The sequence below is a fragment of the Pyxicephalus adspersus genome, chromosome 12 (genome assembly GCF_032062135.1).
Source record: "Pyxicephalus adspersus chromosome 12, UCB_Pads_2.0, whole genome shotgun sequence".
NCBI classification, from domain to species: domain Eukaryota; kingdom Metazoa; phylum Chordata; class Amphibia; order Anura; family Pyxicephalidae; genus Pyxicephalus; species Pyxicephalus adspersus.
In genome coordinates, this window is record NC_092869.1 from 29,270,456 (window position 1) to 29,297,857 (window position 27,402).

Below are 27,402 nucleotides of genomic sequence, written 5' to 3' on the forward strand. Positions count from 1 at the left end.
ATATGGCAGCTCCAACCACTAAAATACTGTGAAATAAGGAAGATTGTGTTTTTTACAGAGATGATATTCAGTTTGGACAAAAGGTAGACAGGTACAATAACTATAAGGGCAACAAAGAGTTGGGAAATAGGTTCTCATTGTATTTTATGGTAGACTGTAATGTTGATTGAAGCAACACAATTTTTTGTGGATCTGTTGGAAAGCAATGTGTTATCAGAGCGGTTGCGATATCAGGTATTGATGTTTAGATTAGAAGTCCTGTCTGTTTTAGTCTGTCATTTGCAACCCCTATTTAATGTACAGTGCTGCGTAATATGTTGGCGCTATAATAATCCTGTTTAATAATAATAATAAGTCCCGGCTTGCTATTGACATTCTAATTTATCTTAAAGGTTGTCAGTAGTGTTGGGGTCAGGAATCTGTCAGGGCCTTTTCTCAATCTCTTGCCACAAGGCTGGAATAAAAACATTGTATGTTGTAGCATACAGAGTACCTTTTACTGGAAACCCAAATCAGTCATTTGGTGGGAAGACCCCACACTTTTAGCCATATGTAAGACAGATGGCAAATGTCCTCAGACTTATGGCCATATAGTGTATAACTTCATATCTCCTACCCTGCCTACTTACCTAACCTTTATAAATCATTATCAACTTTGTCTGGCCTCTTAGCTTCTTAATCTTTATATATACAATACATCCTAGTGTAGATAATAACTAAATGATAATGGGAATAGTCATAGAGTGAAAAGCCTGATTTTATTAAATACAATTAGTTCATACATAGTTTGCTTTATCCTATATTTACTTGACATGGTAAAATGGACATTAGAGGGTCAACCAACCAAAGGTGGTATCTAAGTTCAGGGCGAAACTCTATTGGCTGTGTTAGCATCTTCTTCATAGATAGTCTACTGGTGGTATCTTCCTACCATAATGTCCTTCTTTGTTTTTGCCAGCCTGGTAGGGTTGGATGGTCAACCTTTGTAGGTTCCAGCACTCCCTCCTGCATTTTCCGTTATATAAGAAAAGAAAAACAGGGGTATTGGTAACGCCTCATTATGGTGTGTAGGCTCAGGAACATGTAGAGGTCTCACTTATAGACCCTGATTTATTAAAGTTCCCCAAGGCTGGAGAGAATACACTTTCATCAGTGAAGCTGCGTAATTCAGCAAACCTGGAATGGATTTCCTATATGCCATTAGCTATTTGTAAGCAAATGGTTTTAATCCTGGACCAGATCCATTTCAGATTTGCTGGATCACCCAGCTTCACTGCTGAAAGTGTATTCTTGGAGAACTTTAATAAATCAGGCCAATAGAATCACTCACATATATACAATATCAGGTGGTTGAACGCTCCAGTATACGCAAAAAAAAAAAACAAATATCCGATTTGGGCGAACTGACCCTTTAAAAAGCTATTTGTCAGTTTTCTGAGCCTGATGCTTCTTTTTCTATCATGGACCATTAACCATGATGACAGACAAGGCAACTTCTCGCTTTCACATATCATCAAAGAACCCCAAGGGTTGATGTTTTGCATTCTTTTCCTGCTTGATGAAGTATGAAGAAATATGATTAATTGGTGCTCACAGATGAATGTTAATGGCTTTTGATACATCAGAGGAATTAATTAGGTTTTTATATCTGAAGCTGAGCACATCAAGAAGGACACAAGGTTAACAATGATCCATGTCATTTTTTTTATCTTGGATAGAATGGCGAAGGGATAAAACCACTGTTAGATGTTTCTATGTAGTTGGTTCTCCCATTGGAAAAAAATGCTTACTTTTTTGGTATAATGGGCAATGTTTGGAATTTGTCAGGCTTTTATCCTCTCCTGGTGACACATTCTCCTCTCATCCCTTGTTCTGCTGTCACAGGAACAGGAAGTGGAATAAAGTCCCCCTATTGGGTTCAAGGACAGAAATAAAACATAAAAGGACAAACTCTTTCCAGTATCTACAGATATTTTTGCACTTATCAGTCAGATATCACAAAACACTCTCAATGGTACATTTAGCATCCACACTGACCCGTGTGTGTATCTATGAATTTAGGGGGCCTATTTATAAAGAAGTGGCAATCAAATATTAGATCACAGTAATTTTTTAAAAAGACAATGTTATGACAGAGCAATGCTTTGTGGTGGTAGTGATTAGTGTTTTATCATTGTTGAGCCACTTTGTCAACCCATGATCTCTACTTTTCAAAAGTGGAAATTTAGGGTATAAAACAAATTGATTCATGATAACTATTGATCTCAATTTGTGTTCAATAGTGTTCTCTACTTTCAGAGAGGTAAAAGCTTTTTTGGCAAGCTATAAATTGGCATTCAGGCAGATCAGAACTTTTAAAATGGTGACCATTATCTTTCAACAGTGAAAGGCAATCTTCTCAAAGTGGTGTTTCTGCGATAAACTGTCAATCTTTTCAGCCAATGACCATTTTTATAAATGGGATAATTTAAAAATGGCATTATTCACGTATACATAATACAGTTTGTTGGCAATCAGACTGCTCTCCCCTTTATAAATAGGCTTCTATGCCTTGTTAAGGCGTGGTATGCTTTTTTATGACAAGGACTGATTGCTCCTATCATTATTATTATCATTAATAATATTATTATTAATAATAAACTGTATTTATAAAGTGCCAACATAATACTCTGAGCTGTACATCAAATATGAGTTGCAAAAACCAGACAGCTACAAACAATGACACAGGAGTTGGAAAGAACCCTGCCCCAAAGAGCTTACAATCTTAGAGTCCTGAGTAAAGTAATGTATAATACAGTAGAACATGTTGGTCCAATAGTAAAAAAATGTTGTACTATTTATTAAAGTGGTGCCCTTTTTGTTGTTTTTATTGCATATTATTATCATTTTTCATTTAATATTAGGTTTGTATATTTAGTTAATAGTTTGTTCTGTGTTTTCTGTATTCATATAGTAAGTAGTCATAATGATTTAACATTATCATAGCATCATAGCATTATCATTTTGTGGGATTAGTAATACGGTGACCTTTACTTTGGAGAAAATCTGTAATAAATTCTGCTAATGGATCATTTATTTGGCTCATTGTATTAGCCCAGTCGGAGAACATATTGGTTCTAAAGGTGACTTCTTTATTTCCTAAATTATTACATCTGCACCAATTCTAATTTATCATGATGTGGATGGCATTGTGTCCTTCGCCACTTGTCTGCTACTTCCTGTACTTAAGGAACATATAAATGATACATAATGTGGAAAATGTATTATTATCCTATTTAATGTACAGCGCTGCGTAATATGTTGGCGCTATATAAATCCTGTTTAATAATAATAATAATAATAATATATGGTTGTTCTGGATTTTAAAAATACATTTTACTTAATATCCAGATTCAGCCAAAGTTTTCTGGGCAGGGTCCTCTCCTCCTAATGTGTCACTGTCTGTATCTGTCTGTCATTTGCAACCCCTATTTAATGTACAGCACTGCATAAGATGTTGGCACTATATATTTACTATTTATTATTATTATTATTATTATTATTAATAATAATAATAATAATAGTAATAAAGAAGCAATATTCATTTTCCTGCCCATGATATATATATATATATATATATATATATATATATATATTTATTTACACATTTATAGATATAAATATATATAGATATATTTATATATCACATTTCTGCAATGGGGCTCATAGAGATTAATATAAACTGACACGCAATAAAAACAGGTAACAGGTTCTAAGTCAGAGTAATCAGAACTACTGACAATTTTGTGCTAATTTATCTAATTTATAATCCAATCAGCAACTGACCAAAAGTCAGAAAACAGCACACACATGTGTTAGAATTCTCATGAAAATTCAAAAACCATGATAAAACTTCTTTTTAGCAATACGTCTCATTTATCCACAAATAATCAGAACCAAAAAATACTTTCTTTTATGATCAGCAGTACATTTTCTATAGATTCACTTCAAACCCAATCATTTTATCTGATTGGAGATTGGATTGAAAGTGAAAATCTGTCTAAAGGTGCGTACACACTTCCAATTTTTATCGTTCAAAACGAACGATGAACGAACGATCGATTGGGCAAAAATCGTTCGTAAAAAAAGTAACCAACGACGCCGACGAACGAGGAAAGTCGTTGGAAACGAACGACCGGACCGGCGGATCGGATTGGATGATGATCGTTGACCATCGTTCGTGTGTACGATCGTTCGTTGATCGTCCATGGTCTGAGCATGCGTAATGAACGAACGTTCGTTCACTTTCCTGTCGTGCACATAGTTCCTCTATCGCTCAAACGATCGTATCTATTGTGTGTACAATATCTACGAACGATCGTGTCGTTATCTCTATGTGCAGGATCGGTGCTATACGATCGTTCGTAGATATCGTGCAGGATCGTTCGTCGTTGGTTTTCCAACGATAATAATTGGAAGTGTGTACGTAGCTTAAGTGAACTAGCTAACCACTTACACTTCAACCCCTTCAGTAAAACAGATGTTACTCATGTATATTACTGTCCTTAGTATCCTTTTCATTTATGAACTGTTGTTCACTTCTTTCTTTTGAAGGTTACGTTGATGATTTATGCTGCATTTGTTTTTCCTTTCTTGCTGACCACAGTAACAAAATCCTCAACTTCAGTAAATCATTTTCAGTTTTTACAGCTGAAAATGAAGACCGAAGACAAGCTACAGCTATGTTTTACTGTCTTCCATAAAATTGTGCCACAGTGTCTGCGGCCCTAATATCCGCCTTTCCCTTCCACATGGGAGCAGGCTGTATGTGTGACATGGATGGGTTGCAGAGACAACTGTGCGGTCTGTAAACTTGTTGTAAACATATCATGAAATAGCTCAAGTGTATGAAACTGTTTTTATATATAATGCTGCAAGAGTACGCTTAATCACGCATGAACTATTCTAAAAACAGGCCGACTATTATGTGATTCCAAGACAAGAACTCTCTGATATTTATGGCTACAAACCGGATTGACAGCCTAACTAGAATACAATATAGCTTTATGGAATGCAATATTATGAGGATATGTTTGATAAAGATCTAGCTGCATCAAGATATTTGACATTAGATTCATTTTACTTTAAGTGCTGTTACTTTAATTCAGTTCATTGTTTTATCAAATTATACATTTCTCCTAAAAAAGGGTCTATTTATAAATGATTTCACCCAAAAGTATACATTTTTCACATTAGATGTAATTAGTGAATAATTTATTAGGGGAACAAATTGATTCATATTTTCTCTATTTGAATCTAGTAAAAATCTAAAAAAACTAGGTGCAAATGATGAATTAATCATGGGTGAAAACGTTTATAAATAGACCCCTAAATGTTGAATTCATTACCTAAAATATGACCTTAGAACCCTTTTATTAGTCTGCTCAAGACACCTTTGGCCTTTTTCACATTTGGGGTGGAAAATACCCATCAACAAACTACAACATGGGTTAATGGGCTTGCACTCATTGCCCTTGTGGTGCAGTTGTTTGTTCTAAAGAGAGAAAAGGCAGAAGCATGACCAGATGTGCCCTGTTGCTTCAGGAACCTTGCTCACCTTAGCTGGGGGTAAACTCATGCACAAAATGGTTCCCAACTATTGGGAGAGAAGTAGAGCCTGCAATAGAATGCTGCCGTCAACCACATGTCTGAAATGGACCATAATATTTATGGTCCTGTTATTTATGGAAGAATCCAACTGGGAATATTCTCTTCATTTCAATACTTGTTTACATTAGAGCAGGGGTCGGCAAACTCCGGCCTTTAGGCCAGATACGGCCTAGCTTTTAGTCCATTCCGGCCTAATCCCGGCCAGTAGGGGTCAGCAACCCGCGGCTCCGGAGCCGCATGCAGGGGTGAGGGTTAAGGAAACATTCCCTCTCCTCCGTATGCATTGCGGAGGCAAGGGATTTCCCTTCAGGGGCGTTCCTGGTGGGGGCAGAGACATCAGCGCGGAACTCGAGAGAGAGTCCGGCCTAGTGTGCCTTTTTGACCTCCTATAAAGGTGCAATGGTTTTCATATGACTTCTGAGGGCAAGACAAGCTCTATTTACCTATGCCAGGTCTTTTTTGTGCCAAAACCCCAAAAAAACACTTATAAGCTACTGGCTCTTTAATGAAGGATAATCCATTCAATAATTCCCACTGAGTGACTTTAAGATATTTAATTCAACAAATAATAGGAATGCAGTAAAATCAGCTGATTTGAGAGGTCGTAATTTTAGGAAATGAAAAATCAATTTTATGTTGTAAAAGCAAATGGAGAATGGTAATGAAATTACTGCATGCATTGCATTTGTGAGTGTGTTTTAGTATGTAAATGTAAGGTAGCCATCAACAAAAAAAGTCTCATGATGACTGTTTTCCCTATGAGAATGTGTTGACTGTCAAAGTCAAAAGATCCATAGGAAAACATCTCATTGAATTAGTTTACCCCATTAATGATTACCTGTGATTGCCTACAGCATGTGTTCAGTCTTTTCTCTTTACCTGGACATTCTTGTTTAGGGATGCAGTACCAGCAACAAACATGTCAGGACAATAGACTAGATTACACATTCTTAATTTGTTGGGTCTCCATTCCATTTGCACCATATTTTGCATTTCACACATTCTACCTATTTCTAAATGTTTAGTTAATGGCATTTGCATTAATTACTTCACCACTCTTAAATGTCATTATTTTTTTAACAAATAAAATCATATTAAAGAGTTTAAATTAGAAAAAAAAAGAACACATACAGCAGAGATAGAACATGTCAAGACTTATTTATGTACGGATTCTTTTATATAGCATTTGCATCTTCAACAGTGCATTACCGGGTCCATAGTCATATCACTAACTGTCTCGCAGAGAAGCTCACAATCTACTCACCCAACAATAATATATTTTGGGATGTGGGAGGAATTAATTATGTAGTTTTTGGAGGAAACCTATGTAAATACAGGAAGAGCATGCAAAATCTATGCAGATAGTACTGGCTGATATTTAAACCTGGGCTTTAGTGCTGCAAGACCAACGTTTTAGACCTTTAGCCACCATGTAATGCAGTACAAGACTATATTATATCAAGGAATATCTCTATATAGAACTGAATATAATTCTAAAGGTCATGAAAATCTAAATGTTGATATTTTAGAGGGCTGGAGTGATTATGAATCACCATTTGCAGGCTGTCACGCTAAGCAACTGCATTACAGCAGCATTTTTGGGCTGTTACAAAAGCTCCAACACTTGGTCATTTGGATACCTACCTGAGAGTACTTACAGACATCCCTATAGCCTACTGAAGGAGCCCCTACGGCAGACAGACAATGTTGCTGCTGGGGGTTATCGTTGTTAGTTTCCAACAGGACGTGTTATTACAGGCAGAATGTCCAGGTAAAAAACTTTGCAAAAATTTTAGAAAAATAAGAAAACTGTATACAGTGAGACATAACGCTAAACATTATTAACACTGTACAAAAACTTATGTTTCAGGTTTAGTGGCCCCCTAATTTCCAAGTATAACAATAAGGAGCCCCTCCACCCCTCCAAGTAATAACTATTCATACTGAGCCAAGCTAGTCTGTTTCCATGCATTAGGGCCTTATGAGAACAGCTGCAGGGAAAGATAAACTGCATATTATCTTGCCATTAAATAAAAAGTGGATTTTGGTACTTTTCGTCTTGTCCTTGGATGTCTTTCCAAAACTTAAAGCTGGATGAACAGCAAGGTTTAGTTGGCTTTGTTTCTCTTCCATTATCTCATACAAGAATCTGGGTCAAGCTTGCAATAACGGGAAAAAAAAACGAAGCTTCATTGTCAGCTTAATAGCTATGTACTTAGTGATAATGTATAAATAAATTATCTGATCATCCTGTGTCTGGCCTTAGTGGAAAAAGATTACTGTCAAACGTCAAGAGGAATTGTATTGTCATAGCCTTATGAAATCTGTCAATAATATAAAAAGTAAAGTTGGTCAAGTCACCTGACTGACTTGCACTGTGAACCTGAGTGATCCAGAAAACCTAAAATGGATTTCTTGAAAAGCATTTATTATTAGTTGCCAAATGTTTGGGCCAGATCCATTTCAGTTTTGCTGGATCACCCAGGTTTTTCCATGATAGTCTATGTTATCCAGCCTTGGAGAGCTATAATAAAACAGGCTCATTGTGAGTTGCATTGCTTCCCTTGTGCTTACTGTGTACCTGTGCCTACCTATAAAATTCAAAATAACACCTACTTTAGGTTAGTCCCACTAGCTACTAGACTCCCCTTTGCTTACCTACAGCTTCATTCAAATACCATGAGTGAAGAAAATTTCAGCAGAAGCTACCACATGCTCACATATTAGCTTACATTCAGCTTTTGGCTCCCTTTGCTTGGCAAAGTTATGTCATATGCAGTATGTCATGCTCCTTTATACCAGGTTCTTCTTTAGAAAAACATTACAAAGCATACAGTTGTGCTAAATCTTGTATTGAGCCATGCATAGTCCTACCAATAGAGGGAAGAACTGAAAGTGAAAAAAACACATTAAGAATTTCAAAAACATAGAAGAAAAAGTATTGCAAATAATGGGAAGAAGATGGAATGGAGGGGAGGAAGGGAGGGGTAGAGAAGGCAAGAGGGGGTTGAAAATGTGAAAAGATTGTTGAATAGTGGAAAGAGTGACACACTGGGCCCATGATTTCCCCTTCCTGTCAGCAGTTCCTAAACTCTTGGAACTAGTATAATACATCAATATTCACAAAAGCCTCCCATTACATATTTTCTCCTACTCCACTCATGTACATGTTCAAATTGACCAAAGGTGCTTGACCACCTCAAAATTTTGCTCAAACTCTCTCCTCTGTGTAAGCATTACAACATCTTCATATCCTTGGCACTTTTCTATAGCCCAACTCCTTGCATTATCTTTGATTGTTGCCGGTTTTCCAACCTCTGAGTTCCAGTGTTATTGGAGAAAACCAGCAGATCAACCCTCCTATAAATATTTATTTAGATCTAAAAGGTTTAAATGTCAGGGAGAGAGGGAATAGTGTGATCACGTTATGACCAAATGAGTTTGGTCACAGAGTGGACAGGTAGAGCTTTTGTCTGAAATTTGTCAAACAGACATAAAGAAGAACATGGGAAAACATTCAATAGAAGAAGAATAGAAGTTCTAAACTGTATCTATAAAATATTTATAAAAAGTTCTAACAATTAAAGTCAGGAAGCAGAAGTATTAAAAAATGGCCTATACCCTTTAAAACCAGAAAAAGTTTCAACTTTAAAAATCAGGAAGGCAACAGGGTGACGCTTACGCTTACCATACAGGTCCGACCTAAATAATTATTGTTCTTTCTATTCTACACTTAGTTTTGATTGTTTTAGGTTGATCAAAAAAAAACAAAGAATCAAATGGACAACTCAGTCAACCATGAAAATCAACCAATTTATAAACAGCCAAAAACCACTACCAACACCAGGAATCCATTCATCAAGCTTTATTACGAAATCCAGAAACAAGCCAAGGTCATACACAAAGGTCAGTCCGATAATGTGTGGTACAGGTGGGCAGAGGCATAGGCAGGAACAATCCGAAGTTAGGGCAGGCAGCAGGCAAGGGGAGTCAGAAAAAAATCTGAAGTCAGGGCAGGCAGAGTTCATGCAAGGTCAAATATCAGACTGGGTCACTGCAGATAAAGTCCAAACTGGTGATGACACAACAGAGGTTAACAGGACTAACCAACACAAGAACGCACCCAAGCACACTGTTACACAGAGGCTACAATGGGCAATGGTGCAATAGACAGGGTCTGAATAAATTGGCAGAGTACCCAATAACCTTGTGCCACCTGGCGCTATTTGATTGGGGAAGCAACTACACTGAACTGGAGACTGCCTCCCCCCTGGGGGTACAAGAGGCGTGCATGGTAGCATGCGCACCCCTTCAAACAGGACCACTGGGACGTGCTGTGTTGTGCAGTAGTTTGGCCAGAATGGATCCCTCCGCCGGAGCAGAAAGACGTGCTGCGAGCAGGGCAGCGACGGCCTCCACCACGCTGCCTGCTGCAGCGCTCTCTACCATACCGCTTGCGACACCGCCAGTTTGCCGGCCAGGTAAGTACCTTACACAGCCTTAGTCACTATTGGGCTTCTTAGAAATCTAAAATTTCTGGGCAAATTTAGATTTAAGAAAAGCTTAATTCAAGTGGAGCTTTCCCGAGACTCCTAAAAACAAATGACGGTCATTTGATATATCAAACCATGTGTAACAAACAAAATATACATCAGGAATTACATCATTTAAACCTTTGGTCCCAAACAACTATTCCTCTTGAGTGACGTTAGCAACCCTTGACAGTTGGCAGTCCAGAAGGCTTTGAATAATAAAATGTCTGATCTGTCACTCAAAATGGGAACAGCAGACATAGTGATCAGTGTAGATTTCCAAGTGTTACACATTAGGCAAGCATAATGGGAATGTAATTCTATACGACACTGCTTCTTAAGTGCCCCAGTTGGCTGTACTCTTATCAGGGAAGGTTTCCATCAGCACAGCTGTTCCATAGGCTCCTTCTCTGGAGATATGATTAAGAAAAAATGGGTCTGGACATCAATCGGCGCACGATAAATGGGATAACAAGAGAATTAAATTTATTTTTGTAAAACAAAAAAGCACATCTGTTCGAATTTCATGCCTCTTAGGTGTTTTTCATCAAAGATAACTAGAGATGAACAGCCATCTTGATGGAAATAAATGAAAATTTTTGGATTTATCTCATTCTATGCTTTTTATATTGACTTTTAACCCCAATATACACTTAGCCTTCAATAAACCTAAGTTTTGACTATGAAGAGCAAAGCAACAAAAACCATTCTCCACAGTCACACACACTTATTTACCTAGTTGAAGGATTGACTTCCAAATGTTGGGGACAGTGCTTGATGCCTAATTTGTCAATTGTCAGTGGTGTCATATAGTGGAAAGAGGACTACATAGAAGTACCAGCTATTTCTATTAACAGCAAATTAAGTGGGTGTGAAAGGTGAGCTAAAACAGCTGTTTGGATCAGAATTATAGTAAAATTGTTAGTTTGTCCATCAAGAATCACTATATGGTAGACAAAAGCCATAAGACTTGCAGACCCACCACCCACTCCTCATGGACACTCATAAAAAAAAAAAAAATGAAACTAGTAAATTAAAGTTTGTAATCTACAGCCTATATACAATTTTCAGTATCTGCGTTCTTCAGTTCATGGATGTATGTCCATTATCAAAAGGGTAAATGTGTAGCCTATTGCCTAGTGACGATACAACCTGACTCTAAACCACTGGGGAAATTACTGTACACACAGGTCATCGAACTGCTTTGAGTCACTTAGCATAAATGAGGCCAAAGTAAGCTCAACTCCTGCATTTGTAACTTGAGTAACATAGGGTATTGGGCATAGTGGGCAGAGGGATTAAGTGGTTTATGTAAACCCTGTACAGATGCTACATAAATGTTGATGGAATTTACCTTAGTAATTTTTTGGGAAGCAGTTTTAGGAACGTGTCTTGTACAAACAGACTGCATGGCTACTGTTGTATTTCTTGGAGGGGATAGTACAAGTGGGGCGCATCGTACTACAGCCTCCCTATTAGTAACCAACAGCTGTCACCTGTGTCAATTGCTTATGAACGGCATAGTAAAGTATCATAGAATGGCTCTACTGTTTTTAGGTTTTCACCTGAGATTTGTTTTCAGTTGATTCAGTTGTGTTTTTCCTGATCTGGACCTTTTTCTCTCTACCTTTCCCTCTCTACGCCTAATGGGGGCCAAATCTGGTCAACTGCTTCCCTTTGCATTTCACTAGACTTCAAGAAACTCTGCACCCTCATTCTTTTTCCAAAAATTGTCACCCCTTATCCTTGCAGGTGGCCTAAATTTTCGGTGTCCATGGAGATACAGAGTCCACCTGTCTACTAAACTAACTAAACAGTTTTTGCTGGAATGTTTCTACTTAGTATCACAGACTTTGAGATCTTTCATTTCATGATCTAGATGACTATATCAACATCAACACTAGCAACCAAAGGAGGACTTTCTTTTAAGGCTATCACTCAAGATGACCATGAACTTTATCTCTTCAGAGTCTCAAATACTGTGGCAGAGCAGCAAGTACCTGTTGGGGAGTACAGGTAAAGTATGCATAGAGAGTTCAGAATACCCTTTCCAGAGGCAATGTTTCCTACTCGGACAAAGTACAAAGTGTCTAGAATGTTAGTTTAGTTTTTGATTCTGATGAAATTACATGCATTACATTTTGTACAAAATTTCAACACTTGGAATTGCAAACATTGGGCCTTTAACTGACCCATCCCCTCTAAATTCTATAATCATGTTAAAGGGCTGTCAAATGTCCTTACTGTCCCACAATAATTGATGCCAGGTTCGCTAAATATGATTGATTGTATTGTGTACAAATTCTGTTTCAAAGAGACAGGAATATGACCTGCCAACACCTTTGGCACTGGTTTTTCAAGAGTAAATATTAGAGTTATGGTCCATGGGCATTGTTTTCCATGCTTTTGGAACATATGTGCAAAGCAAAATTCATCAAAATTCCATAGCTTTTCATTGAACAGTATAAATTTGGGTTCAGAGGTTAAATATGATTTGCTTTGTTATTCTTTGTGTTTTTTTGGATGCAGCATTTCCTATTGAGGTGTATTTGAAAAGTAGGTTACGACAAATGCAGGTCAAATACATTCCTTTGTTGTCATATGCTATTGGACTGATTTTGCGTTTGAATAGTTATTTAAACATGAATGCATTTGCTATTCAAATATCATTCTATCATCATTCTGGCTCAGGACTTATACAATCCTAGCAATGCCCCAGTGAGCGGCACTCTGTGCTGGGGAAGGGGGGTGCTTCTGCCCTGTGGACCAGATTCAGCCAAAAATACTTGTGACACTGTCATTTCATGTTTATGGGTGCCTTTTGCTAAGTATTCCAGGTGATGTTATACAGCAGTAAAGTAGAACATTCCGCAATTTAAAATATCACTTTATCTTTGAAAGCAGTTTAAAAGTTGACACTAATTACTAAGCTGTGTGTGAACTCTGCAAAGTCAGCAGCAGACTCAGGCCTTTGTCTCCTCCATCACTCACACTTAAAAACCGTTAAATGACACGGGTTAAAAGAAGGCAAAAAGTCCATCACTGTAGATAAATTACAGCAATTTCCTTCTTTAAACAGGACACATTCCTATATCTCCAGAAATGGGAAAAATAAACGTCTAAGTTCAAAAGCCACCGGGCCCTAAATGACTATTTTAAAAGGTGAATCCAAGCTGGTAATTATATACACAGACCAAATATATTGTATACATAGGAGTCTTCTTACCCCACCCGGTGACTGGACAGTGAAAGAGAAAGATTGCACCTTAATTGAACTGCTTCTTTATTCCCATGTTAAACTCTGCTGTGCAGACTGAACAGTAGGATGCAAGAGGCTCATATTTGGTTAAATTCAGGTACTGCCACAGCTTGCTTTAAAAATAAAAAACATTTAATGATGTATTAATGATTATCTGAATTTGTGCATGTCTTTTATATCTGCCCAAAGTCTAACTTTACATTTTATATCTAAAATAATACCTATATGGGCTATTAGATCTGTAGTAAAAAAGCTGAAAGTGCCTTACTATGTTGATATCAGATCATATGAGTGAAGACCAGAAGGCTAGTTAGGAGGTCAAAACACTCTTAGACACAGAGATAGAAAAAAAGAAGATTGTAGTCAGTAACCATTAGTAACAAAAGAAATCCAAGGGTCAAGAACCAAAGAAGATGGGCCAGGGTCAAATCCAGAATATCAGGCAGAGACAAGCTTAGAGTGTAGGGGTTTAGACTTCGGTCAACCGGCCACAGGTCAAGAAGTTTCCACTACCTGGGCAAACCTTTCCACCTGTATCATTCTTTATTCTGCTAGCATTCTCTCTAGGTTTTACTGCTTTTCCACCAATACCAGATAACAGTACTAGAACCTATGCAATGTACCACAAGGATTTATAGAGCAATGTACCAGCAAAGGAAATGGGCTTTAACTTCCACGTTTACTGACATCACATGGCATTTTGTCTGGGATACAATCACTTAAAATGCCTTTACTTTGATCAAAAATCATTAAAAAAACTTTACTATATGCAAAGACTGATTACATCATTTATTGCTTAGGGTTACAGAAACAACCGACACCTATAATTTAATTGATGGTCCACTGAATGGACCAAATAAACACACGTCATAGCCTTCACAAACCATTGTCGTGACATCATATGTAGGATTTTTTGTATTACCAGCTAAATGTATTTTACAGCCTTTCAAACAAAGATTAAACTCACTCCTAGGAATGTAATTTGCAGAAAACGTCATCAATATATAAAGCCTTTACATTATTTGCCCCAAACTTGTTTTTATATATACAATCTATATATATATATATATATATATATATATATATAAAACTGTAAGTTGTATTTAGAAGAGATGTTGATTTCAGTAGGTTACTTTGCTGTTTGCCAACTTTCTGCATTAATCAATGGCTAACATGGTACCGGACTCTACTACAGCTATGTTGAGCATTCTAATTGTGAGCCTCTTTACACTGGAGAGCTGGAGAAAAAGTCATTTTTACTAAATAACCCCCTACTTAAACTGCACACTACTATTAAACCCACATGGAACACTTTATGAAACAATCATCAGAAACACTTCATCTATTACAGAGACACCCCCATACATGCAACTTGCCAGCACATGGGAATTGTCTTTTGTTGCTCATTTCTACCTGCAGCTGGCATAGTGACCCTTTGGACCTGATTTATTAAAGCTTTCCGAGGCTGAAGAGGATACAGTTCCATCAGTGAAACTGGGTGATCCAGCAAACCTAGAAGGGAGTTCTTAAAAGTAATTTTCAATTTGTTAGCAAATGCTTTCAATCCTGGACCAGATCCATTCCAGGTTGGCTGGATCACCCAGCTTCACTGATGAAAGTGTATCCTTTCCAACCTTGGAGAGCTTTATTAAATCATGCACATAGGCTTTTACTAATAAACAGTGAATAAAGTGTACCCATGCCTAGATTATGAACATATATTATCATATTCTTAACATGCACTAAAAGCTTTAATACAAGCCACCTCTCTAGGAGTGTGTACTGTAAACAAATTCATTCTTAAAGATTACAACTGAGATGAAAGTTTGCTTTAGTTGTTTTCTTACACTGTCTATGTGAAAGCTAGCAGCATGATGTAATATCAGAAAGGCTTTCAGTTCCCCCTGTGAACTTTGAAGATGAATCTTCCTACATCTATAGCTGCAGTGAGCTGATTTATTAGTTTTTTTTTGAGTTAAAACAGAATATTGAAGTCATTACATGTGTTTAGGCTAGGTATAAGTTCACCTTAAATAATCTTGTTTGCCTCTAAGCTTTTGTCCTAAATAATATTATGAGCCCACATGGGCTATCGAATGCACACCTAACAGGAACGGAGATAGATTTAATGTACAGAGCTGCGTAATAAATTGGCGCTATATAAATCCTGTTTAATAATAATAATAATAATAGATAACAATATTTGAATATATGCATCCTCCATAAAACTACACAATCTGATAAAAAATCTGCACTATTTCTAAATTAAATATTCTGCACTCGCTCAAAACATTATTATATATGTTACCACCTTCACCTAAATAAAAAGCAAACTGAACTTTTGAAGTCTTTTTGAGACATAAATGGAAATGTTTAAATAAATCAACATCATTCACTAGAATTATTAAACCCTTTATGATAACAGGGCTATATGAAAGACATTACTGCCACTTCAAAGTAAATATGTTTTATTTTCAAAGTGATTTTGTAAAATGAATATCAGATAGGCCGATGAGTGACTTCATTGTTTTGCGATGAACTAGAAGCTTGAGAAAGAGTTTCTCTTACTGTATCTGCTTTTATGTTGAAAGTGCATTATAACCATAACTCATGAACAAGATGGGAGATAAGCTGACACATGACACCTTTAAATATTGAGTAGAGTGTCAGAATGTGGGTGCTTTTCATTGGATAACATACTAATCTGTTTATCTGTTTGTGTGAGGAAATCTTTATAAACCTATGAGGTTTTTAAATCTTTTTTATATTTTGCTTTCTCAGATCAAATGACGGCTTCTAGCAGGAATACATTAGTCACTGACCCATCGCTTAGAAGTCTTTCACTCAAGCATGTTGACTTATGACTTCACTGTCTGATAATGATAGATACACTCTAATACCTTCCTTGTACTTCCATTACAGTCTAAACAAAACAAAGCACTGGACTGGAGAAGATGAAAGTCAGCGGCTTGATGGGGCAGAATGCTCACTGAACTTTTCAAGGCTGCAGAATTTCACTTTTCCGCAGTAGCTATGTGGTCTGATTTGTATCCTCGTTTTAAATTTTTTTAAAAAAAACTCAAGTGTACCGGGCCCTTCAAAAAAACCTATACGGCATGTCTTCTTTTTAAAGCATAGAAACCCTGAAAATGAAACTCTCTTATTTGGTTCCTTTTGGTTTATTCAATGTACCAAATAGATTTTTTATATTTGTTTTAGAAGTTCAAAAAATACATTTTTATTGCCAGAAATGCCTATGCCAACTGATATAATTTACATTCTTTTCTGAGGTCTACAGAACCATGCGTTACTATAGTATGGGCAATAGGAAAGGGATGGGGATCCATAGTCCTAATCTTGTTTGAGTTATCCTGATACTGGACAAGCAAACATTGTACTCTTGGTACTTGAACAGTTTTTTTTTTTGGCAGAACCACAGGATAAAAAAAAGATTAATACCATAAAAAATAATACAGCCACTAAATCTAAGGACAGGTAAGCTGCAGTATATTTTATTTTTTTGTCTTGGGGTTTAGATCTGCTTTCAAGAGAAGAGAAGAACAAAATTTAAATCAGAAAATTCACAATTATGCCAACAGAAAAAATCAATAAATTGTTGCAATACACACATTGTTGTGTCAACAGTGTCTATCCATTTATTTCTTATTCCAACATGGAAAACCTTAAATGGGACTTTTCAGGCACCATTCTTGATAACATCCATTATTGATAAAAACATCATTTATTTGAGATTGCTCACCCATAAGAGCACTGGCCAACATAAATGTATTTGTCAAAACCCATCTACAGTTCTTGGTGCATTTCACAGCTTCCTCTGCCTACCAGGTGTGGAATAATCTATTAGTCTCTATGGTTAGCATTCAGGCAGATATCTGTGTTTGGAAAATAGCATGTTTCTCCATTATTACGGCAGACATAGAAGAATGTCCAATAACGTTCATTCAAAGGGAAGGAGATGAAGGCTCGGCCATAGCCAGAAAACAAATGTCTCCACCCAACCTCAGTATTTTTTTTAAATTCTGTGCCTGCATTTCTAATAAGACCCAAGACTGCCATACATGTATTATACTTACTATTCTCACCAACAGGTTTTGCACTAGATTTCAAAGTTTACTAGGACCTTTAGCATCTTGGATTTTTAGGGTTTGTTGAATGCCTTCATCTCCCCACTGCTCCACTCTGATTATTTCCACCGGTCCATCCGCTACATAAATTTTAACAGCTGTCACCAAAGCAGGACGTAAGGGACGGTCTTCCGACGCCTACAACAGGTCTTCTTAAGTCTATAAGTATTTGAATTTTATTGGTGACAACTATCTAAAAGAGGATTTTCTCTGAAATAAACTGCAAATAGAAAAAAAAAAAGAAAAAAATGTTTTTAACTATTCCATACTCCACACATGTAAAAATGGCTTATATACACTGCCTGGCCATAAAGAAGTCCCCAATCCTGTGGGCCAGTGTTATGATCTGGGGTTGCTTCATTTGGTCAGTTTTAGGTTCAGCAATGTTATGTGCCCAAAAAATGATGTCAGCTTACCTCCTAATTATCCTGAATGACCAGGTTTTTCCATCAATGGATTTTTTTCTTCCCTGATGACATGGGCATATTCCAAGGTGGCAATGCCAGGATTCATTGGGCTCAAAAAGAGTGGTTCAGGAAGCATGAAATATCATTTTCAAATATGGATTTACCACCATAAACCCCCACTGAGAATCTTTGGGATGTGCTGCTCAAGACTTTACGCAGTGGTCCAAATCTCCCATCATCAATACAAGATTTTGGCAAAATAATAAAACTCTAGATGGAAATAAAATGTTGCAATACTGAATACAATTATTGAAATGATACCATGGTGAATGTGTGCCACAATCAAAGCTAAAGGCCTATCAACACAATGTTATAGTGGGTGTTTTTTTTGTTTTTTGGCCAGGAAGTGTATATACAGTGTCATAACACCAGCTGTAGCAACCTGGGTCCTGAGACTATAGAGGACCCTATTATGGAGGTTGTTAGAGAAAATTAAACTGTGAAGTTTCCATTATTGAAGGGATGAAGTCAGACCTTAGGATTGTTGCTAGTCAAAGATCCTCCCCAGTGTAGTGAGAAAAATTTGCTTAGCTGTCGCAGTAGTGTAGATTTATTACCTGCCAAACTTCTGCTACAGACTGAATTTAGCCCTTTATGCCTAAAGCAATTGAAATCCCACAATAACTGAAATATTCTGCTTTTACAACTGTAAGTTTTACCCAAAGTACTGTTCTCTACTGGAGACTAGCTCACTTGCTATCGGGGAAAATAAAATTGAACCTATGATGGTTTCCTCTAGAAACTGACTGACCAGAAATGTCTCTTGGGATTTCAAGATACCCAAAGATATAGCAATAATCAAGCTGACATTTGCTTGATTGTCCAATGTCTGTGGGTATCTTCTACTGGCTAATATGGAAAACACATCCAACATATTTTCAATCCAAAATTTAGCCCCATAGCCCAATGGGTTGGTTTTCATGAATTTTGCAAAACTATATCTTTACTACCGGTATTTCATATCGATGATGATTGGTTGCAAATAAGTCTTGCTAAACAAGTTAATGTTGGTGCTTCCAGATGGTTTTTAGTTTCAAGAGTTTCAGGTGTGTTTACAACAGTCTATCACCCGTGTCGACCAGGTCAGAGGGAGTGCTTTAGTTTTGTTTCTTTCCAAGGAGATCATTTGTTCCATCTGATAAATTGATTTCATTTTACACACCCACTGTGAAATTTGGAAAGGGTCTGTCTTTCGACAATGACTGGGGACAATAGTGTTTTTTGAAGAAAGAAAGTGATATAACATACTTTTTTATTTTATTTCAAATCCTTAAACCATCACCTAACAGATATTCAATATTTAACCCAGAAATGAATGGGCATATTCCCCATCTGTATACCATCAAGCCAGGTATTAGACATAGGTATAGAGATTATTGAAAGTAAAATGTATGGTGGATATGTTGGTATTAGTGCTTCCCAATACTTAAGAACTTGCTTCCTTGTTACAGCAATGAAAGAAAGACTAAAGCGACACAGATTGATTTATGCTACTCCTTCACTGATAGGAAACATTACCATTATACAATGCTATTCTGTTACCAGGGGTAGGCTTATACCCCAAAGCATTATATTTCCCAGTTGCTGAGGTTATCATTGCATTTGACAGAGACATTTAAATCAGCAACTTTACAGTAAAATAAGCCACATTCCACATACCACTCTACTCCTAGCATGTGCCTTTGAACCTATACAGAAATGTGCAGTCTATATCCTATTGCAGAGTAGCTGGCGATCAGTGTATATCAATATCTCTTCTGAATGTCCGCTGAAATGTACTTTTTATCAGACTTATATCAGCTGGATCATATTATATCTTACCTTTACAATGTTAAATATAGCATATGTGGACTTTTTGGTAGTTATTTTAGTTATACTTTTATTAAACCTAAGCTTTACCTTTCCTTTCTAGCATTCATCTTCTTTTCTTAATTGTTCTGAAAATTACTCTGTGAAATACAAGCCAGTGGATCCAGTTGAGAGGTACAAAAAAATTGTATCTCTAAGCAATACCCTTATTTTAGTTTTTTAATATAGTGTGGCTTTCAATAGTTGGACCATTGGTTTTTATTGTTTTCTGTATATCCTGTGTATATCTTGGAATAACCCTTACTGGTGACCTATTGTTATCTAAAAGCTAAGGGGAAATCCTTTTCTCTGTAGAAGGACACTTCCATTGGGGACACCTGTACCAGGGACAATCCCCCCGGGATCGGACAGGTATCCTCGAAGGCAGTGTTTTTCAACCTCTTTAACATGGGGGAACCCTTGAAATAAATTTCAGGTCTTAGGGAACCTCTTCTTTACCTCCCTAGTGGTTCATTTCTTTCCGGTTTTATATGTCTAAAAACTGTACATTGTTTTTCATGAAAATTTATTTTACAGTATAATATAATAGTATGAGTATAATAAAGTTTGAAACACAAAATCATGTAAAAATAATAAATTGAATAAATTAAAAAATCTATATGTTTGAAAAAAAATGTTTAATTTTTTAATTAAAAAAATACATATTATACTCATACTAATATATATTATACTGTAAAATAAATGTTCTTGAAAACAATTTACTGCTTTTACACATATAAATCCAATGTATTGCATTCAATACAGTTATTTTGTATTGAATGCAATACAAATGGATTTTGAATTTCCCGCCCCGCTCGCTGGCACACGCACCAACGTCACCAGGAACTCCCCTGGTGACTCATCGGGTGCAGAAGCCGGCCGGAGGAAGAAGACGGAGATTGCGGCGATGGTTGGCGCAGGACACTGGCGGATCAGGTAAGGCTGTATTTAGTATTACCTCCCATAGGTTTACCTACCCTGAGTGTTACTCGGGGTTGCCACTTTTAGCAACTTTTTTCTGCCCCGAGTCACATTTGGGGTTACCGCTAGGGAGGTTAATTACTACAGCATCTACAGCATACAGTATATTGGTGTGGTTGACGGTGGGAAAAATGCTTCTTACAATGGTGGCCAGGGGGAAGAATGTCACCTCTACAGATAGCCAAAAGATCATTGGTGTCAGGCAAACTGATGTGAGAGTCACAAATTACTCATTGCTCAAGGAACTCCTAGCACCCCTAGCTATAGATTGCAGCCTACTGCCACTCAGCAGCTAGTAAACTAGTAAGTGATAAGTTACTACTAGAACAACTAAAAATTGTATTAGCCTTGCTGATCAAATAAAAACATTTGCCATTACTCGCTAACTTTCTGAAAGCGTAGCAATTTCCTATTAGAAGGTGAACAAGCTCAACTAGACCCACCATCATGACAAACAGTAACTTTAACCACCAGTAAAAATAATGGCATGGTGACCAGATAGGCCATTTAACATGGGGCAGGGCAAACCAAAAATGTGAAGTCTTGTGGCCGTGGCATGGCCATGGTTGGAATGGTGTAGAAGGACCACAACCCTCCTTATGCTATCACAGAGGGTGTGATCAGCAAACCTGTGAAGAAACTCAAAGCTTTAAGGGAATTTACAGTTTTACCAATGTTTTTAGATATAAATATGCAAAAAAGAAATCAACTTCATGTAAATAAAATGAATAGTATGTTTTGGTATTTTGAAAAGCTTAGTTATATTTATGTTAAATATATTTTTAGATTTATATATACTTTAGAAAGGAACTTCATTGATTACATACTGATTATTTCAAAAACATGAAAGTGCAATGATTTCAGATCTGAAGGAGATATAGTAAAGCTACTTTACAGCTTAACTTCAGAAGAAAAATAACCCCTTGTGTTTGTATTGTTGAGAGTGAAAAAAGTTGGAACATCTCTCTTCTCTTTTCTTCCTGTTTCTTTTGACGTGTCACCTAATAAAGAAGTGTGGGGTATTACTTTGTATGGGCGCACAAGTAGCAAAAAAAAAATCCCAGCAGAGTTTCTGTCCTTTATAACACTAAAACTACATTGTTATTTGTGAGCCTGTTGAGGAATTTCCCTTCACTTTCTCTTTCACCTGACATCTATTAAATAAATAGGAAGTGGTGTGATTTTCTTCTTCCTTCTGTTCTCCAGATGTATGCAGAAAAATCCATAAAAAAGGACCCAGCAACAAAACATTGACAAAGAATCCTTCCCTACATATAACACATTTGTGCTTACTGGAAGTACACTGCACTTTTGGTTTATGAAATGGCTTTTACCGTAGTCCAGATTTGTATTAATCATTAAAATATAAACACATTCTTGGATAAATGAATTCATCTGCCTTCTGTAATCCTCTCCAGAGCCATATTTAGAGGGAAGATGGTGTCTTTGGGACCAGTTACAGTTTTATTGTTTTGCTCAGTGTTAGGTGGCCTAACACTATGAACATTCTTGGAGGAATGGAGAGCAGAAAGATGACCCCATCACTGGCCCAGAGAGGACATTCCCTAATCATACTTTCATTTGTGAATGGGGCTGAACTGTGCAGCTATAATTTTAATGTTGAACCTATAGAGAGGAGTATTGTTGGAGCCCTAAGATTATGGTATTTGCCTATATTCCAAAAACATGACGTTAGGTTAATTAGCTTGCCCCCAAAATTGACAATAGGCTGAATAAAGACATATCGCTATGGTAGAGACATTAAATTGTGACCTTTTTGAGAGACAGCTAGTGACATGACTATGGACTTTGTGATGCGCTCCATAGTATGTCGGTGCTATATAAATATTGTGTAATAATAATAATAGTAATGTATGCTTTTATTTCCAAAAAATGTACCTCTATTTTGTTCATTTGGCTATTGCTAATTGTTAATGGCCAAAGCTGACAGGTGAAGGAAGGAATATAGCCTTACCACTGAACCACAGGTCTGAAAACATAGTTCATACTTCCTGACCACAGACTGGTCCAAGGCCAAAGCATTGACACATGAGTTAAGTTTCTCTAGACGTTTTGTAGTTGGCTGCTCAGTCTATACACATCCCTGTCCTCACCTATAATAATGAGCTATGGGGGTAATGACTTAAAACACAAGGTCATGACGATAGGTATAAAATATTAGGCTTTTTTATAGGACCTCGGAATTTTCTTCGATAGCAGTACACTGGAAGTTCACGGGAGTAAATCTCCTTTTTACCAAATTGAAGGATGGCAATTGAATTAGTTTAAACATCTTATATATTGGGCCTGAATTAATAAAGCTCTCTAAGACTGGAGAAGATAGACCTTTGTGGGTCATCCAGTAAACTTGGAATGGATCTGGTCCTGGACTGAAAAAAATTGTCAGCTAATAACAACTGATTTTAAAGAAATCCATTCCAGGTTTGCTGGATCAGCATGGTTCTCCCATGATAGTCTATATGCCCCAGTCTTCGAGAGCTTCAATAAATCAGGCCTGCTGTCTTTCTAAGGCATCACTTTAATAGACACGTCCAACTGGGAGGGGTCTGTAGGTCATATCTAGAAGATGCTGGTGGTATTTTGTTTTCTAACAGGCATGGAAACACACTGAAATCCCAGGAAAGGAAAGATTCCTTGGCCCATTAAGGGGAAGACTAGAATGACCTACTTAAATTGCTACCCGTGTCCCCTAAAGGGTAAAGCAATATGAAAATTGACAGATGGATGGGTGGGTTTATGGAATAAGGAATAGGCAGATTTCCTGAATACTTCCCCAAGATGCCTAAAAATTCCTGCATCGTAGAAAGCCTTCTGACATGTTTGCAAGAAGTTGAAACCTAATCCTGTGTGTGTATATGGAAGCGGGAGGAGGGGTGGGATGGTGTGCAGAGTGTTTGAGGTTACAGTCCTAGTCTGGTTTCTGAAGAAACGAGGTCTGTGCTGCATCACCAACCTGGAATGAAATTTATATACCAAGAATGCTCACTTTTCATAACAACATCAACAAACCACTTCCCAGGACATCTGTATACCAAAGTGGCTCAGGACTCCAGAAAAGTAGACAGAGAGTTTTAATAAAAGTATTGCACAAATTAAGTATTGCAGAATACACTGAAAGAACTGTTTTGTAGCTGTTACTTTTCATCAAAAAACGTACAATCCTAAAATGCATAGTTTTTCTTTGTGGATTAAATAAATGTCCAAGCTTTAAAAAAATAGGAATTTCAGAAAAAAAAATAAATACACATTGTGAATATCAGATTGCCCATTGCCTGTTTTGTTATTTGGATGCATTGCTCGGAAAAAATATAGTTTTGGATCGGTGCAGAAACACAAAACTGCTTCTGTATTATGCAGAGTCAGCTAGCCTTTACACACAATGTAATCTAATACTATAATAGAGGCCGACCTCTAAATTTACTGAGTTTACAAACCCAAACACACCCGGTTTGTAGAAATATTTCTATATACTTTTATAGTTGACAAAATGGTTTATTTCACAATATGAAACTTATGGGACAATTTTTGTATTTTAAACATAGAGGTAACATTAAATTAACCAGTGAAAGGGGAAAGTAGCAAAAGGAACCTCTGGGAGCACCCCAAAATGAATCAATGCAAGTTGCTTTTCCAACAGTTGCTGTTTACATAAGTATTGTATAGGAGATCTATCTATCCTCTAATATATACATTCTTGTTATACTTGCCTACCCCACATATACTAAATTAAAACTACACCAAATAAAGAAAATGGATAGCTGAGGTTTTGGGCAGATTCTAAATTGTATTGAGTGATTAATATTAAACATCTTAAACCATCAAGGCACCATTAAGTATATAAAATACATATGGTTTGTTAGGTCCAGCCCCAGTACATTAAAATGGGGATTTGGACATACACATTAACAGTGATATCCTTGAATAAAATAAAAGTGTAGCATCGAGTGGTACCGTCTCGTATACCTATGCGTTTCACCTATTTGGCTGCCTCAGGGGATCTGCGAGCTGCGGTGTATAGTTTTGGATGGTTGATGCTAAGATCATACAGGGATTAGAATATTCAGAGATAGGTAAAAGACATGTTTCCTAGGCAGTTGCTTTATGGTGTAAAAATTGGATGCAGAGATTTAGTAGGCAGAGGTGCTGCCAGTCTCATAGAACGGGGCACTTAATTTAATTTTGAATTTGCTGCAAAATCCCACCTTTCCCTTTTTATTTTGTGTTTATATAAGTACAAATATATATTTATATATATATATATATATATATATATATACACATATACCACTTTGAACAACTTGAGTGGTAAAGGAATTTGCTGAACAGACTAACAATTGCACCAGAATGTCAGTCTACAGCAACCTTTCTCTACATTTATAACATGGGGGAATCCTTGAAATAACATTCAGTAAGAAGAATGCCTCCTACACAGCTGACCAGTGGCAAAAAAGTCACCCTTACAGTTAGCCAAAAAGTTGGTTATCAGTTAAAATGACCTATAGGAACCCATTATATAACTCTAATGGAAACCTAGGGTTTCACAGAACCCTAGTTGAGAAACTCTGATCTATAGGGAAGCACCATATTTTGCCTCTGTGGTCCCCAAGTCCTGTGAAGGAGCAAAGATGCCACTATTGTGATGTCATTGTGAAATGTACTATAGTGGACCATTCAAATTAAATTATAAGTGTTCTCAATCAACCTTTATTTCCATTATGTTTTATTTTACATATGTTTGTATTACAAATGTTTTAATTAGGATGTACCCATAACTACGTGTTTGCTAAACTAAGAACCCTGCAGAAGCTGTTTGCCTTCAGATGTTCCATCTCTAATCAAAACTTCAGAATCAACTAACTGTATGTAACTGCAGGGAGGGGCAGAAAAACAGACATGTAGGGGGATTGTAAAGGAATATAAACTGTTTACTTAATATTGTGTAATATCCCCTTGCAAAGAATATTTCTTAGGCTGCATACACACGTGCAATATTTGTTGTTGGAAAGGATATTTCACGATCCTTTCCAACGACTAATGACTGCACGATGCATAAACGTGTGCTGTACATACAGCCCCATTCTGCTCTATGAAGAGGGAAGGGGGGAATGACAGAGCGGCACCCTGCTGCGCGCTCTCCCCTTCACTTCCATTAGGATTGTTCTTCGTCCATCGTCCGTGGATTCGCCAGGACGGTCATTCAGACGATGGACAGCGGGCCCTGTACACACGCCAGATTCTCGTCGGATATCAGCCCTGAGCCGATTATCGGACGAGAACCATTGGACTTGTGTACGTAGCCTTAAGCTGCGTACACACTTCCAATTTTTGTCGTTGGAAAGGATCTTTCACGATCCTTTCCAACGACAAGGGAGTGCACGATGCATGAACGGTGCTGTACATACAGCACCATTCATGCTCTATGGAGAGGGGAGGGGGAGAGCGACGGAGCGGCACCCTGCTGCGCGCTCTCCCCTTCCCTTTCATTAGGATCGGCTGTCGTCCATCGTCCGTGGATCCGGCAGGTCGGTCGTCCGGACGATGGACGACACCGACTGTACACACGGCAGATTTTTGCCCGATAATTGGCCGATGCCGATTATCGGGCGATAAAAATCTGACGTGTGTACGTAGCTTAAGATTGGTGAATGAGGTGAAGCTTTACCATCTTCACCTGTCAAATCGTATGGACTTGATTTGGGTATTGTTTGCAAAGTGAACTTTCCCCACATTTACTAAGCTAAGTTTAATATTCCTAGCAAGGGGATAATTTATGCTTCTAAGTGTACAGAATATATTCATTTAGTAAATCAATCCGATTTAGAGCTACTGCAATCTGCAAAACAACAGAGACACCCTGCCTCCTTTTAAAACTAATTTTAAAACATTGTAAGACTTTTCCCTGAACCTTGTTCTGGGCTCTGAATGGCACCAAAATATTTGATTTCAGGATGGATTACATGATGAGATCCTATATACTGGCAGTGTAAGCTGGAATGCCACCCAACTAGTACAGACTTGGAGTTGTGGTGCAGCAGAAGGGAAACTTATACCCTGGACTATGATTATAGTTGTGCAGCGTCGTGCTCAGAGTTATTAAAAAGCATTTAAAGACTCATCACACATTACACAAGAAGCTGATGGTTCCTAATTTTTAGGTATTGGTGCACTTGAAAGGGTTTAAGGGGAACAAAACAACACACTTCGAAACCTCTTTAACAACTCTCCTTTATATGTTAGCACTTTCAAAACTATTTTAAACATGTGTTTCAGCAAAATGTACCGTCTGCAGAAGAAAACAGCCCGTTTCACTGCTTGTAAACTGCATGATTTTGAAGGGGCATAATTACAGCCATCCCCTTAGACCATCATTAGGGAGGCCATCATACTTGTTAAAAAGTGTTAAAGAAATACTCACTTTCAACAAAGCTTGTCTTGAAGGTTACAGCTTGTCTCTGGCAGACTGAAACATGCAGTTGTGCTGGCCTGGAATTCCAGTGTGG

The 27,402-nt window shown here is 37.3% G+C and overlaps 1 long non-coding RNA gene across 1 annotated transcript; it reads right to left on the reverse strand.

The window, feature by feature from the left end:
- Positions 1 to 791: 791 nt before the first annotated feature.
- Positions 792 to 27,402, reverse strand: LOC140342668 (uncharacterized). Its single transcript, XR_011923120.1, has 3 exons — positions 27,318 to 27,402; positions 1,409 to 1,909; positions 792 to 1,005 (listed from the first exon to the last, which is right to left on the reverse strand). It is a non-coding gene; the product is annotated as an uncharacterized lncRNA (long non-coding RNA).